This window comes from Manis javanica, chromosome 14, assembly GCF_040802235.1.
Source record: "Manis javanica isolate MJ-LG chromosome 14, MJ_LKY, whole genome shotgun sequence".
Classification (NCBI taxonomy): domain Eukaryota; kingdom Metazoa; phylum Chordata; class Mammalia; order Pholidota; family Manidae; genus Manis; species Manis javanica.
The window spans coordinates 11,379,457-11,393,944 of record NC_133169.1 but is presented as its reverse complement, the minus strand read 5'-3'; the positions used below and the strand labels follow the sequence as shown (position 1 = coordinate 11,393,944).

Below are 14,488 nucleotides of genomic sequence, written 5' to 3'. Positions count from 1 at the left end.
TTTTCTGATGTTTAACCAAGACTGGCGGTAAAAGAAACTTTCTTAAATGGAATTGAGTGGGTAGATCTGGGCAGAGGCAGAGAAAACGATCTGACTGGGGGCACAGCACCTCCTCTAATCGCACACCTCCTGGGACTGCGTTACGACTGGAAGATGGGGAAGAGGGCAGGACTGAGGGGCAGATCTGAGGGACTTGCTTTCAGCTGATGGCTGGGTGCTTAGGACCTTGAAGCATTTGCTTTTCCAAACACAAGCCAACCTGTTGTTACTAATGTGCCAGATGGGTGGGTATGTGTAGAGAAAGTTCCAGGTGAATATTTCAGGTTTTCCTCCACCTTGACCCCATGCCTTTTTCATATCTTGCTGGCCTTTCACAGAAGTGAAAATCAAGGAGCATAAGTATAGGCCATGCCTGCGGGAATAAGGTTCGCAGGTGAGGGCAGCTTTCCTCCAAGGAGGGCAGGGCGGTGGGGGCCACTGCTGACCTCCATCTACCCCTCCTGCCCAAGTCTGGTTTCCCCTTTGACCTAACCAGTCTCTCTGTGATGGTGACAATCCTTCCTCTCCCCCTGTTATTCCTTCTCAAAGACAGAGTCCCAAGTAGGTGCCAAGCTTGGAGCAAAGACACGGAGACCCCAGTTTCCCTCTTAGGGAGAAATAGTCCAGGGCAGGGCCAGCACCATGGACTCCTGGGACAACCTGGGCCGGCCTCCCATCGGAAGAGCCCGGCCAGGTACAAACCAGCCTTTCCCCAGGGCCATTCTGGAACCCTGAGGCTCCAGCAGTGTAGACACAGGCCTCGACGCCTTGGGTCTGGTTAGGCTCCAGCTCTGGCCCCTGCTGTCCCATGCCCAGCTGGCCCTGGAACTGATCCTCAGTGTTGTCACTCGGCACTGCCCGGCTTCTGCCCCCACAGATCCCCCCACTGCTGACCTAGAAGAGGGTTCCAGAGGACAGGCCGCACACTATTCAACCAGGGGAAGCATGTTCTTCCCCGCCCCTCCTCAGATGGGCTGACGCCCCTCGTCTGGGACCCGTCACACAGAGCAGGGAGGCCAGCATCATTCTTACCCTCATTGTGCTCATTCCAGACACGTTTCTGTCCTTTATATAAACATGCTTCCGGAGAGCTTCCTGCCACTCAGGTTCCCTTTTCCCTTGATGTCCTCTTCCCCTTCCCCGTACTCACTGAGGACTTGGGCACCTGTCTCACTGTCCCCCGTCCCTAGGCACCACTGTGGTGCCTCCTGGGACTTTGTGGGTGAGAAGTCGGCCTGGAGCCTGGGCTTTGTTCTCAGCCTCCGGGTTTCTGAGAGCATTCACCTCTCCTCCACTCCGGCTGCACGCTCCCACGGGCACCGCTGTGACGGGGAGCAGCTTCCCCTCCAAAACCTCGCAGTGCAGTGCTCAGCCGCTTGGGCCCTTCAGTTCCCCTGCCAGTCACCAGTCCTCCCAGCACATGCGACGACCTCCTGCCTTCGTCCGCGTGGCTTCCCAGCCCAGCTCAGAGCTCAGCCACTCCGCCCGGCGGCGCGCATGCTGGGTCTCCCCGTCTCCCCGGTGAGCTGTCAGGCGAAACGAGAAAAAGCCCTCGGCTGCGGGACGGCGGAGCCTCGCATTCTGCCTCCAGCTCGGCAGGCGGCGCTGTGACGCGCTGCTCTCTCTCCTACCCCCCTGACTATTCCCAATTTCATCTCTTCGTCAGCTCCTTCCCACCCCCTCCCACCCTTCTCCCAGCGGAATGCTCTGCTGCCCGCTTCCAGGACCGTGATGTGGGCTGAAGCCCCCTCTGGGAGGCGGGACCCCGCCCTCGCGCCCTCCGCCCTCCTGCCGCCATTGCCTCGCTCCATCGTGGCTGCACCAAAAATATGCTCCAACTTTGTTCCCACTCTGCCCACCCTGCACCCGTGAGCAGCTTTGTGATCCGTGTTCATGCCGCCCTCCCCTTCCTGCTCCTCTCCCTGCCTCTCCTTTACGCATCCTTGGAAGGCTTCCTCTGAAATCACCTTTGATCTTTACGTGGCCCTGTCCGGTGGACGTTTCCAGGTCTGTCTTACTTGAAATTTCTTAAGTCATTTGCCTTCGTGGGCCCGTCTCTCCTTGAAACTCTGCCCTCCGCTGTTTTTTTTAAATCCCTTCTCTTGGTTACCACTGCTTCTCTGGCTGCCCCTCCCAGTCCCCCCTTTCCTGGAGCTCATTCCTGCTCTGTTCTTCTCTGCCAGGGCTCCATGGTGGCTCCGAGCTCTTCTGGGTTGTGCAAGGTCCTTGAATGGCCCCATCCAAACCCATAGTTTAGATAAGATTTGGGAGAGTCACCATCATTCACCTCTCGAGTCCCCACTCACCCCCATCCCCTGGACCCTTGCATTCATCTACCCACTGGTCCCCTCCCCTGGGATGGATCTCCTGCCCCTCACATTCCACATGTCCCAACTTGAACATTATTTCCCCAATACCTGCTCCTCCGCCCATACCCCTGTTTCAGTGAGTGGCATGCTATTTCCACAGCCACCAACACTGGACACACAGGTCCTAGAGAAAACCCCACAACATCTCTGTATCACCATGCTCCACAGTTCATCCTTCTTGGAGTGCAACGTGAAACGAATTAAACTGCAACATCCTGAGCCCGCTATTTCCCAGTGACTGCGACCCAGGCAGGGGCATGGCAGCCGTATTTCTGCCTCTAAGGAGCCAATTTAGGTTGGGAGTCAAAACACAGAAATATTCTTCTGCCCGAAAAGCTTCATAGTAGCAACTTCCTTGGTCCTGCAGGAGAAAATGGGGAGAGACCAGAGTGCTCAAGCCAGAGGCAGTTGGCAGCATCCCTCCATCACCATCCCACCAGGGCCCAGAGAGGGCGGCGTGATAGGTCCGAGACTGCGCACTGTGAGGGATCAGGAGGGGTCAGCTTTTAGGAGCTTCCGTGCACTAGCAGTTGAACTGAAGGGAGGAACTGAATTCTCCTCCTTATCTTTGTTCTCAGAACAAAGTCGGGAAGGCTACACCCATATGTTTAGCATTGTGTGGGGGAGAGTTTAGGTTTGGAGAGCTATATCCTAAGGTCAAGGACAGGTGAGGCGGGGATGGCTCTGACTACTGCCAGGGAAAGAGCAGGTGGTCTGTTCTAGGCTTCAGTGCAGATTCTCCCGCAGGGCTTCAGTGTCCTACTTTGAAGGACTGTGTCTTGGCCCAGTGAGAGACATTGAATTCCTGCCTGACTATCCCAACCCTTCCTGGAAGATTTCCAGTTCTCAGTGAGTGGCTGGGAGCTGCCCAGCAGAGGCAGCGGCTGAGCCAACTCTGGAAGGTTTATAGCCTTTATCTTGCAACGTTAAAATGGGGTGGTCTTTCTAAAACATTCCCTAGGGCCTAGCATGTACAACACACAAACAAACAAACCATTATGGGGTGTTTTCCCCTAAGAAATGGGTGTTTCTGGACAGAGAACATGGGAGTCTCCCTAGGCTAGGACAGCCTGAGGTGTGTCTGGGCAGCAGGCCTTGCAGAAATCTTCCACCCAGCCATGACTATAGGACTGGGAGGGCTGAGCCACTCTGGAAAAGACCTGTCCATCCCCAGGGCCCAGCAGTGACTTGTGTGGACCCACGTACAGGAGCAGGTGGAGAGGATGCCCAGGGTTACTCGAGGGCCTGCGGGAGGTGAGGAGGCTGTTGCAGGGGGAAGGATGGACCAGGTCCCACTCTCCACGCCCTCCACAGGTGCCTACTGCTCTGTCCTGTTCAGCAGCCCTGCAGTGCACAGCTGAGAGCCCAGCCCACGGCCCTATGCCCGACCACCCACACCTTGGTGCAGTGCATCTATAGGACACCCCATGTGCGGAAGATCTGAGGCTCCTGGGCCTGATCTCCAGGAGGAAGGTGGGCAGCTGCCTCCCTGGGGAGACGACTTCTGCATCAGCAGATTGCAGACCGCAGGTGAAAACATGGGAGATTGGGCCTGGAGGCGGGTTCTTTCCTGGAGGGGAAGGGATGACTCCTAGGAAGTCAGGAAGTCAGCAAGTCTGCTCTGTGGAGATCCAAAGGATACAGTAAGAATCTGGGAGACCTCCTCAGCCACTGATGATGGCCATTCTCTAGGTTTAAACCTACACCAAGCAAAAGAAGAGTCAGCCTTTGACCCTGTCTTTGGAACTAGTAGAGTGGACGATGCCAGCTTGTCCCATAAGAGTTTCTGCAATATCTTGACCAGTGGTTTTTAATCATACCAGCTCAGGGTCCCCTTGGAAGCTATGCAGTAAAATGTTCATGTGCATTTACAAAGTGCATGTGATTTAATGTGCTTCTCAGCTGTTCATCCAGGGATGCTTAAGGCAGCCTGCCCAGAACATTTATGGATCCCCCTGCAAGTAACAAATGGAGGCCTATGTACCACTTGTCTAATTACTGAGGTTAGGCTAACAGATGGTTGAAGTATATTCCATCCTCTTATCTTGGCAGATACATCTTCATAACAACCTAGAAGGGCAGACTTAGATTTAGAACTTGCTGCCTGTGGCTCCTCAGCCCTCAGCCTGCCTCCTTTCCCTCCATCCCCTCCACTACCTGGAGTCTGCACTGGGAGGGGCCTTGCAGGCACGCAAGTGGACGCCCCAACTCACAAGTCCAAACCCCATCCACACCCCCATGAACCAGTGGTTGCCGGTCAAGCAGCAGGGCCAGGTGAGAGCATTGATGAGGGTCTGCCCACCTGAGGACACCCCCGGGGTAGAGGCCTGCAGAGACTCTACAAGGAGATTCAGGGATATTGGGCAGAAAGTGCCAGAGTCTAAAGCAGTGCTTATGATGAATGGCCAGCGTTTTTCAGCTTCCAATCTGTGATGGGCCTATACTTTTATAAGATATAATGTATTTTATTAGCATTAGTACTAGCTATACATTGTGTCATACTAGCATTACTGGAAAAAATGGAAAATGATCAGGATCTTGGATGTTGCAGACAGGTTATATTGTGATAAAATTTGTGAATGCTTGCTTTCAATTTCTGTATTTAGCTGATTGTGGACCTGAAACAAGCAGTTTGCTAATGGGTTTAGTTAGAAGAACGCACTTTGAGTAGCACTGGTCTGGAAGGAGTTAATGTGGGGTCCAGGTGGGAAAGTTCCAAGGCCTTCTGACTCATCATTTTGTGGGAGGGGAGGCCAGAGGAGGTCCCGTGTTGGGGTGGTGATGGGGTTGCTCTGTATCAGCCCAGGATAGTAGCCTTTCTTGCTAAGAGTGGTGTAAGTGTGGTGCTGGCTTTTGGGAAATAAACCCTTGAACTGTGGAGCTGTAGCAAAATTTATTAAGATGTCCACAATTGCTTAAGGAGTTTCGTGGCACTAGGTCTCCAGTGGGCCAATGGCCAAGGATAGAGAAGAGAATCAAAGACAAAATATATATCCATAAATTTAAAAAATCTGTTAGAGAACAGAAGAGCTTGACTGTTAAATAGCTATCCATGTAACGAAGCATGCGTTCTCTAGAATGTAAGACACCCAGGTACTATACTGGGGTGGCTGACTTTTTTTTTTTTTTTTGTCTTGTCCCAACTGAAGTTGCTGTGCTATCTGGCATCTGCCTGTCACAGCTGATTACTTATTCTGTCTCCATAATCCCTTGGCTCTTTGGTTGTGTGAGTGTGGGCTCACCAGGCACTGGTTTTCTTCACTCTCTCCTCCTAACATCACTATCTTCTGTAATAAAATTTTTACTTTCATCTACTGAAATCATAGCTCAGTGATATAAAGAGGACCTGGAGAGAAGAGAGGAGGGCAGCAAAGCCTGCTGGGATGAGATGGGGGGTGGAATGGCCATGATTATGAATGATTGGGACTTTCCCAAGGACCAGCTGAAGCAATGACTGGCCTCAGCAGTAAGACGAAACCTGAAAAGGAGGTTTCCCGACAGTCTGTACTGTTACTCAGATCGCCCAGGTAGAGGAGCTCTGCATTGCGGAGTAAAAGGGATGAAAATACCCTCACCTTGGACAGATCAAGATTCCTTAGTGGTAGACGTGCCCACTAACCAGAAAAAGACATTACAAGAGAATAGAGATGGATTTGCAGACACAAGAGTTATCTTCCCTTGTAACAAATAGCTATTCCTGGAGTTCTGGCACTTGAGAAAAGTTAAGTTTCTTACATTAAGAGAAATTTCTATTTTGACTACCTTATAAAAATTACCAAGCACTTGTGTAAATCTCAAAATAACGGAGCTTAGAAATTCCTAGAGAAGAAATAAATTATTCTTTTAAAGTGCTGGCCCTTTAAGAAAATTTCAGAATTTGCTGAAGTTAAAACTGAGGAAAAAATGCTTCACTTTAAATTAAATGAATGGCTGGTTGCTAGATTACAAGATAAGAAGCAAATAATTCAGATGATGTCAGGTTAGCACATAAAAATAAAGATAAAAGACTGAAATAAATAAAATTATAAGTGAAAGAAGAGACGTTACAATAGATACCCCAGAAATACAATCATTAGGAAACAGCTACATGCCAAACAAATATATGCCAATAAATTGGACAACTTAGAAGAAACAGGTAAATTCCTAGAAAAGTCAAGCTATTAAAATTGAACCATGAAGAACTAGAAAATCTGAAAAGAAAAATAAAAAGTAAGGAGATTGAATCAGTAATTAAAAACTGCCCAACAAAGAAAAGCTGACATGGTTTCACTGGTAGAATCTACCAAACATTTGAAGAAGAATTAACACCAATCCTCAAGCTCCTGCAAAAAATTAAAGAGAAGAGAACACTCCTAAATTCATTTTATGAGGCCAGCATTGCCCTGATTGCAAAGCTAGATAAAGACACCACAAGAAAAGAACACTATAGGCTAATACCCAAAGTGAATAGTGATGTGAAAATCCTCAGCAAAATACTAGCAAACTGAATTCAGTAACACATTAAAGGAATCATACACCATGACCAATGTGTGACGTTATGAAATTTACATGGTAAAAAGCCCACTTAAAGTGCAAAGTAGACCATTATATTTTAATGTACAAAAAGAATATGAAAATTTTGTTAGTATGGTTTCACATTCTATGTTACAACTAGCCTTTAAGAGACTACCACTTGAGTTTTATATCAAAAAAAGGTATCCACGATTATCTGAAAAGACTATTAAAATACTCCATTTTTCAACTACATTTCTGTGTAATGCCAAGGTTTCTCCATATACTTCAACTAAAACATTGTATAGCAATGGATTGAATACTAAAGCTGATATAAGAATCAAGCTGTCTTTTATAAGCCAGATATTAAAGTAAAAGTAATAAATTTAAATGCCACTCTTATTTGTTTTTTAAACAAAAAAAGAAAATATGCGATTTGTAATGATCTAATTATTTTAGAATGAATTAATGTATATCTACTTTTAAAATGCCAATTATCATTTCTAATATGGTAAATATAATCTGATATAATCCAAATGAAGAAAAGCTCTCTGGGGGTCCTCAATAACTTTTTAAATTATGGTGAGATAGATTAACACAAAATTTATCATTGTAACTATTAAAAGATGTGCAGTTCAGTGGCATTAAGCACATCCATAAGGTTGTTCAACCATTACCACTGTTTAATTCCAGAACCCATTCATTTCCCCAAATGGACATTTTATGCCATTAAGCAGAAACTCCCCATTTCTTCTTCCCCTCAGCCCTTGGCAACCACAAATCTGCTTTCTGTTACTATGGATTTATTTATTTTGGATATTCCATATAAATGGAAACATAATATGTGGCCTTTTGTGTCTCTGGCTTTTTTCACGTAGCTGATATTTTCAGGGTTCATCTATGTTGTAGCATGTATTGTCCCTAGATTCCTTTTTCTTTGCCAAATAATATTCCATTGTGTGAATATGCAATATTTTGTTTATCCATTCATCAGCTGATAAACATTTGGGTTGTTTACACCTTTTGGCTATTGTGAATATGGGTGCTATGAACATCTGTGTGTGAGTTTTTAGACACCTGTTTTCAGTTCTTTTGAGTATATGCCAGGAGTGGAATTGCTGGGTCATATTGCTAATTCTATGCTTAACTTACCAAAGAACAGTCAAATTATTTTTCACAGTGGGCACATCATTTTACATTCCCATTACCTATGTATGAGTGTCATAGTTTCTCCACATGTTGTCAACACTTATTATTTTCTTTCTTTTTCTTTTAATAGTCATTCAGTATGGGTATTAAGTAGTATCTCATGTGGTTTTGATTTGCAATTCTGTTGTGACTAATGACATTGAGCATTGTTGGAATTTATACACCTTTTTGGAGAAATTACTACTTAAGTCCCCCCACCCCTTTTTTGTCTTTTTTGAGCTGTAAGAGTTCTTTATATATTCTGGAAACTAGACCCTTATCAGATATATGATTTACAAATATTTTCTCCCATTCTGTGGATTGTCTTTTCATTCTCTTGATAGTGTCTTTTGATATGTAAACATTTTTAATTTGATGACATCCAACTTATCTATTTTTTCTTTTGTTTCTTGAACTTTTGGTGCCATGAAGGTTATGAAGATTTACCCCTATGTTTGCAAATCCAAGGTCATGAATATTTACCCCTATGTTTTCTTCTAAGCGCTTTTAGTTTTAGGTCTTAAATTTAGTCTTTGATCCATTTTGAGTTAATTTTTGTATGCAGTGTGAGATAAGGGTTCAACTACATTCTTTTACATATGGATATCCAATTGGGTTCTTAATATTTTTGAGACTATAAAGGGGTCTGGCAACCAAAATGTTTAAGGATTGCTGCTCTAGGGTAACCAATAAGAATAGTAAAAGCGTGTATAATTAAGAATTGAATAGTGAGTAGAGGGGAAAACAGAATAATAAAATAATTACCCCAAAGAAGTCAGAGTGACAGGAACAGAAAAGTAAAAAAATGTGAGAAAAATATAAAAGGAATGATAATATGGTGAGATTTAAACCCAAATATGTCAGTAATTCAATTCAGTATAAAGAACAAAATACCTGAATTAAAAGACAAAGACTGTTGAATTGCATAAGAAGTAAAACTCAACTGTATGCTGCTTGCAAGAGACACGTGTTAACTATAATTATACAAAAAGGTTAAAAGTAAAAGGAAGGAATAGGTGTACAGTGTGAACAGTAACCACAAGAAAGCTGACAGCCAATATACTTCTATCAGACAAAGTATATTTTAAGACAAAAAGTAGTACTAGAAATAAAGAGGAAGATTTCATAATAATAAGAAGACCAGAAATATATGATCTGCCTAAATTATATGTACTTAAGAACATGGCCTGAAAATATGTGAAACAAAAATGGACAGAACTAAAAGGAAAAAAGGACAAATCCACAATCACAGCAGAGATTTAAACAAATTTCTCTTGGTAATTAATAGAACAGATAAAAACATAAGTAAAGATACACAAAATTTAAAAAACACAATGAAGAAACTTAATGGAATGTGACATTTAGAATACTGCCTCCTTAATTGCAAAATTTACTTTCTTTTAAAGAGTACATGGGTTGACCAAAACTTACCATATATGGCATCATATAATAAATCTCAACACATTTTAAAGGATTAACATAGTACAGAATAGGTTCTTGACTACAGTGGACTTAAGAGAGCAACAATAAAAAGATGAGTAGAAACTCTACAAATGGTTAGCAATTAGGTAATACAATTCTAAATAACTCATGAATAAAAGAAGAAATTGATGGGAATAAGATAGTTTGAACTTTGATGATATTGAAATTACAACATTCCAAAAATTACGGGATTTTGAAAAGAAAAATTATAGTTTTGTGAAAAGACTAATAAAATTGATGACCCCTGTGGCAAGACTGATAAATACTTTTGGAAAAGGGCATAAATTATCAAAATCAAGAATGAAAAGGGAAATAATCACAATAGACATTACAAAGAAAATAAGAGGATATATAATGAACCACTGTACACAAATGTGACATTTTCAGTAACATAGTCACATTCCTTGAAAAAGACTTTTCAGAACATTAACGAATAGAAAACCTGAATCTGAAGAGTCCTATATCTGTTAAAGAAATTGTATCTAAAATTAAAAAACTTCAACACAGAAAACACCAGGCTCAGGAGGTTTCACTGCTGAATTCTTCCAAACATCTAAAGGAAAGATAACATCATTCTTACTCAAACTCTTCCAACTCATTTTGTGAGACCAGCATAATTTTGATAACAAAAATTGACAAGAACATTAATAAGAAAAAATTGCAGGCTAGTCCCTTTTATGAACATAAATATAAAAATCCTGAACAAAATATTAACAAATTGATTCCAACTATATAAAAAAAGCTTACAACATCACAACAAATAGAACTTGTTCTGTGAAAGCAAGACTGGTATAGGAGTTGAAAACTTATCAGTGTAATTCATCATACTATCACAATGAATGAAAAACACATGGCTATCTCAATAGATAGGGGAACAGTGTTTGATCAAATTCTACACTATTCATAATAAAACCTTTGAGAAACCTAGGAATAGAAAAAGGCTCCTTGCTCTGATAAAGAGCATAATAAAAAGCCTACGTCTCATATCATTACTTAATAGTCAAATATTGAAGCCTTTCCTCCCGAGATTGAGAAGGAAACAAGGTTATCCGCTATCATAATTTCTAGTCAATATTTTTCTCCAAAAATATAAAAAAATATTGAAGTTGCAAGTATGGGAGAGAAATAAAGCAATCATCGCAGACAATATGATTATATACCTAGAAAACCCAAAAAAGTTCATAAACTATTACCACTAATAAATGAATTAGGAAGATTATGGATATGAGGTCAAATAAAAAATTGATTATATTTCTATATCTAATCATAAATATATATAGTGGTGGAGCAATTGGATGTGTATGGGGGAAAAAATTGACCCTTACCTCACACCATATACAAAAAATTAATTCAAAATGAATCCTGGGCCAAACATAAAAGGTAAGACAATGATGCTTCCAGATGAAAGCAACGACTATATTTATGACCTTGAAGTAGAGAGACTTCTTAAATAGGACACGAAAAGCATTAACCATAAAATTAAAATATTGTCAAACTATAAATTTTATTAAAAGGAAGAACTTTTGTTTATCAAAAACATCATTAAGAGAGTGAAATTGCATCCTTAGACTGGAAAAAGATATTTATATTATACATAGACAACAATTTATATCAGAATATATAAAGAACTACAAATAAATGAGAAAACAAGAACAATCCAATTTTAAAATGGGCATGAGATTTGAATGGGCATTTCAAAAAAGGTGATATCCAAAGGATTCCCACTTTAGTTTTTCCTCTACTGATTTTGGCTTCATTAGTTTCACTGGTTCATTCACTCCGGGCTAGGAACACGCTTTCCCCTGGAGCTACAATGCCTGCTCGATGACCTGAAAAGTCACTCCTAGTTTAGAGAAATATGTGCGTATGTCCATCAAAAGACATGTACAAGAATATTTACAGTAATTTTATTTACAAAAGCAAAAGTCAGAACAGTCCGAATGTCTACCAGTAGAATGGGTCAACGCGTTGTATTTTCATGCAATACGACACTACATGGCAATACAGAGAATGAACTAGGGAGACACATGACCACATGGATTAATCTCACAGACATTATGTTGAACAAAAATAAACCGAACACCAAAGATAACATTCTGTATGATTTCATTTATGCCAAAATCAAGAAAAGGCAGAACCAATCAATAGTCATTCGGAGTATTGGTTACTTTTGCTGGGGATGGGGTTGGGGAAGAACCTTCTGGGATGCTAGAAATATTCTGTATCTCGATTTGGGTGGAACATTCATGATGTGAAAATTCATCGAATTGTACACCTGTGCAAAAATTCATTGAATTGTACACTTAAGGTTATCACACTTCATGGTGATGTATATTTCAATCGGGAAGTATTAAATCAAAGAAAAATGCCATTTATAATAAACTTTGAAAACAAATGTCTAGAAATAACTCTAATAAGTGAACTGTCCATGTAACTACCACCTGAAACCTCCCTTGTCCCCTGCTCCAGACACTAACACCCTCCTCCCCAAAGGTGATCTCTATCCTGACCTCAGCACCATAGATCAGTTTTGCTAGGTTTTGTACTTTATATAAATTGAAACATGTCATCTATACTATTTTGTGTCTGGCCTCTTTTACATTCATGAGATTCACCTGTGAGCGCTAACAAAGACAGGCAGCATCCAATATGGCCTGAGGGTTCGGGTTTGCTGAGCCTGGGCTGGGGATTCAGAAAAGTCCCAGCAGTGGTGAGGGGGTTTAGTTCAGCCAAATCCAGTTGTCTTTTTGGTAGTGCTAGGGGGCAATGTGTCAAGGGCAATGTTTCAAGGCAATGTTTCAAGGTTGGCTCCCCTCTGGAGCAGCAAAATGGCTGTATCCTTTCCCAGGCCTCAGATCTGCCAATAGCATATCCAGAGCAAGAGAGGAGATGTCTCCTTTGCCATCCGTTGTGTCTGTCCTCAAATTGCACCATGTGCAATTTAGCTAGGGAAGTGCTGTGCTGGGTGTGTGTGTGTGTGTGTGTGTGTGTGTGTGTGTGTGTGTGTGCTACAGGGGGAGGCCCCTTGACTGACTTAGATGACTCTGGGCTCATTGCTCTGGCTGGGGGTGCGGTCAGTCCCACCAACCCCTGTAGCTGCTCCAGTGTAGAGCAGGGCAGTGGGTGTCAAGAAGCCGCTGCAATGGCTACCACTCCTGTGAGTGGTTAAGTGGATGGTTAGGGTAGGGTGTGGTTCTGCACCAGCAACAATTGCCTGATCCTGAGTGACTGGAGCTCGTGTATTAAATAAATGTGTGTGTGTGTGTGTCTGGGTGTGTGGGATGTGGGGCATTCTAAGCGTGTGGTCCAGGGCAAGAACTCCAAATACTCATGTCAAGTCAGTGTTCTTGAATGCAAGAACATTGTTAATTGTGGCTGGAGCCCAGACAGTAGAGCAAACTGGCCAGAGATGAGGCTGGAGATAAAAGTAGGAGCAGTTTCTGGAGACTATCTTTCTCTGTCCAAACATTTCAGCCTTATTCTGGGAGTAAGCCAGAGCCCTTGAGGAGTGTTAAGTGGAAGAGAGCCTACCCCCCACTAGCTCCACGGCTTCGGTGTCCTTCCCGTACTGCCCTGCCCTATGGCTCCAAGGATTGGCCAACTTCCAATTTATTCATCCACCCCCCAGGCCCTTCCCCTCCATCACCTTGGGGTGGGGGTGGAACTCCAGGAAGTGGATGGGTGTGGTGCCTGGAGGCAGAAGTGTGTCTTGATTGTTTAATTTTGGACCTGAGGGCTGAGGGCAGAGGAATGGGGAGGGGAAAGGAAAGCCCTGGAAAGTCCCAGTGAGCCTGGCATTCACAAACCACAGCTGAGTGTGTCTGGAAGAGAGAGTGTGATTCTAAAGGCAAGGAGGGAATGATGGGCTGTTCCACAGTGGGTTGTCTTAGCTGCAGAACCCTGGGTATTTCTGTGCACAGGTAGGTGTAGGCCCGTTCTTCCTGACGGAGCTGTCATTTCCCCCTGCACAGGTGGGCCTGGGAGTCTCTGCTGCTGCTTTTTGGCTCCTACAGTTCCCACAAGGTTGTTCTGTTACTGCTGTTACTGATCCCATTTTTGTGTGAAGCTCCAAACTCTCAGGGGTTTATTTCAAATGTCCATGTTTTACCCTCATATTGGATTCATATTTTGGCTGGGTATAGAATTCCAGGTTGGAAATATCTTCCCATCACCATTTTGATTTCTTTTAATATTGCTGCTGAGACCAAACCATTCTGATTCTTGAATCTGTCAGTCTGGGTTCAATCAGGAGACAGAACCACACAGTGATTTGAACAGGGAATTTTACCACTAAGCAGTATTAACCTATGACAAAAGAATGTAAATGTACATGGACTCTGTGGAATCTGAGGGCTGAGCAAAAGAGCCAAGGAAGAATAAATCTGGAACGACTTTTCCTGAGGCAGGGGTCAGACCTCACTGGTGAACTTGATGTTTTAGCCCAATGGATGGCAGAGAAGACTGCTGGTTTGCTGGGCCAGAGCTGGTCGGCAGTTGTTGCGCAAGCAGGAAGCAACACTTCAGGACGTCCTTCCACCCACATCTCTGACCTACTGTGCAGCTGCTGGAACCAACAGGAAATGCTTCTTTCTCTTGCAATGTCCCTCCAGTGCCTTCTACCTAGAAAGCTTAACATTGTGCTCCCTGTAAAGGCGAAATGCTTAAACAAATCCTGTCCATTATCACTGAGACGATATTAAAAGGTGGAGTTGAAGCTGAGAAGCAATAAATTAGTCACTGACACATCAGTCCTTTGTGATAATTATTTTTTTTCTCTCTTTGAAGGTTTGTGCAGTCTTTGTCCTCAGTTTCCCCTTCATGTGGGTCTGGTTTCATCCCTTAGGTACTAGGCACACAGCTGGCTCTTTCACTCCAGGAGCTCATGTCCTTTGCTTCCGAGAAAACTTCTTATTTTCATC

At 43.3% G+C, this 14,488-nt stretch overlaps 1 long non-coding RNA gene across 1 annotated transcript; it reads left to right on the top strand.

The window, feature by feature from the left end:
• The first annotated feature begins 1,687 nt into the window (after positions 1-1,687).
• On the top strand, positions 1,688-14,312 carry LOC108393970 (uncharacterized). Its single transcript, XR_001852344.3, has 3 exons — positions 1,688-2,046; positions 3,723-3,938; positions 14,010-14,312. It is a non-coding gene; the product is annotated as an uncharacterized lncRNA (long non-coding RNA).
• The last annotated feature ends 176 nt before the right edge of the window (positions 14,313-14,488 follow it).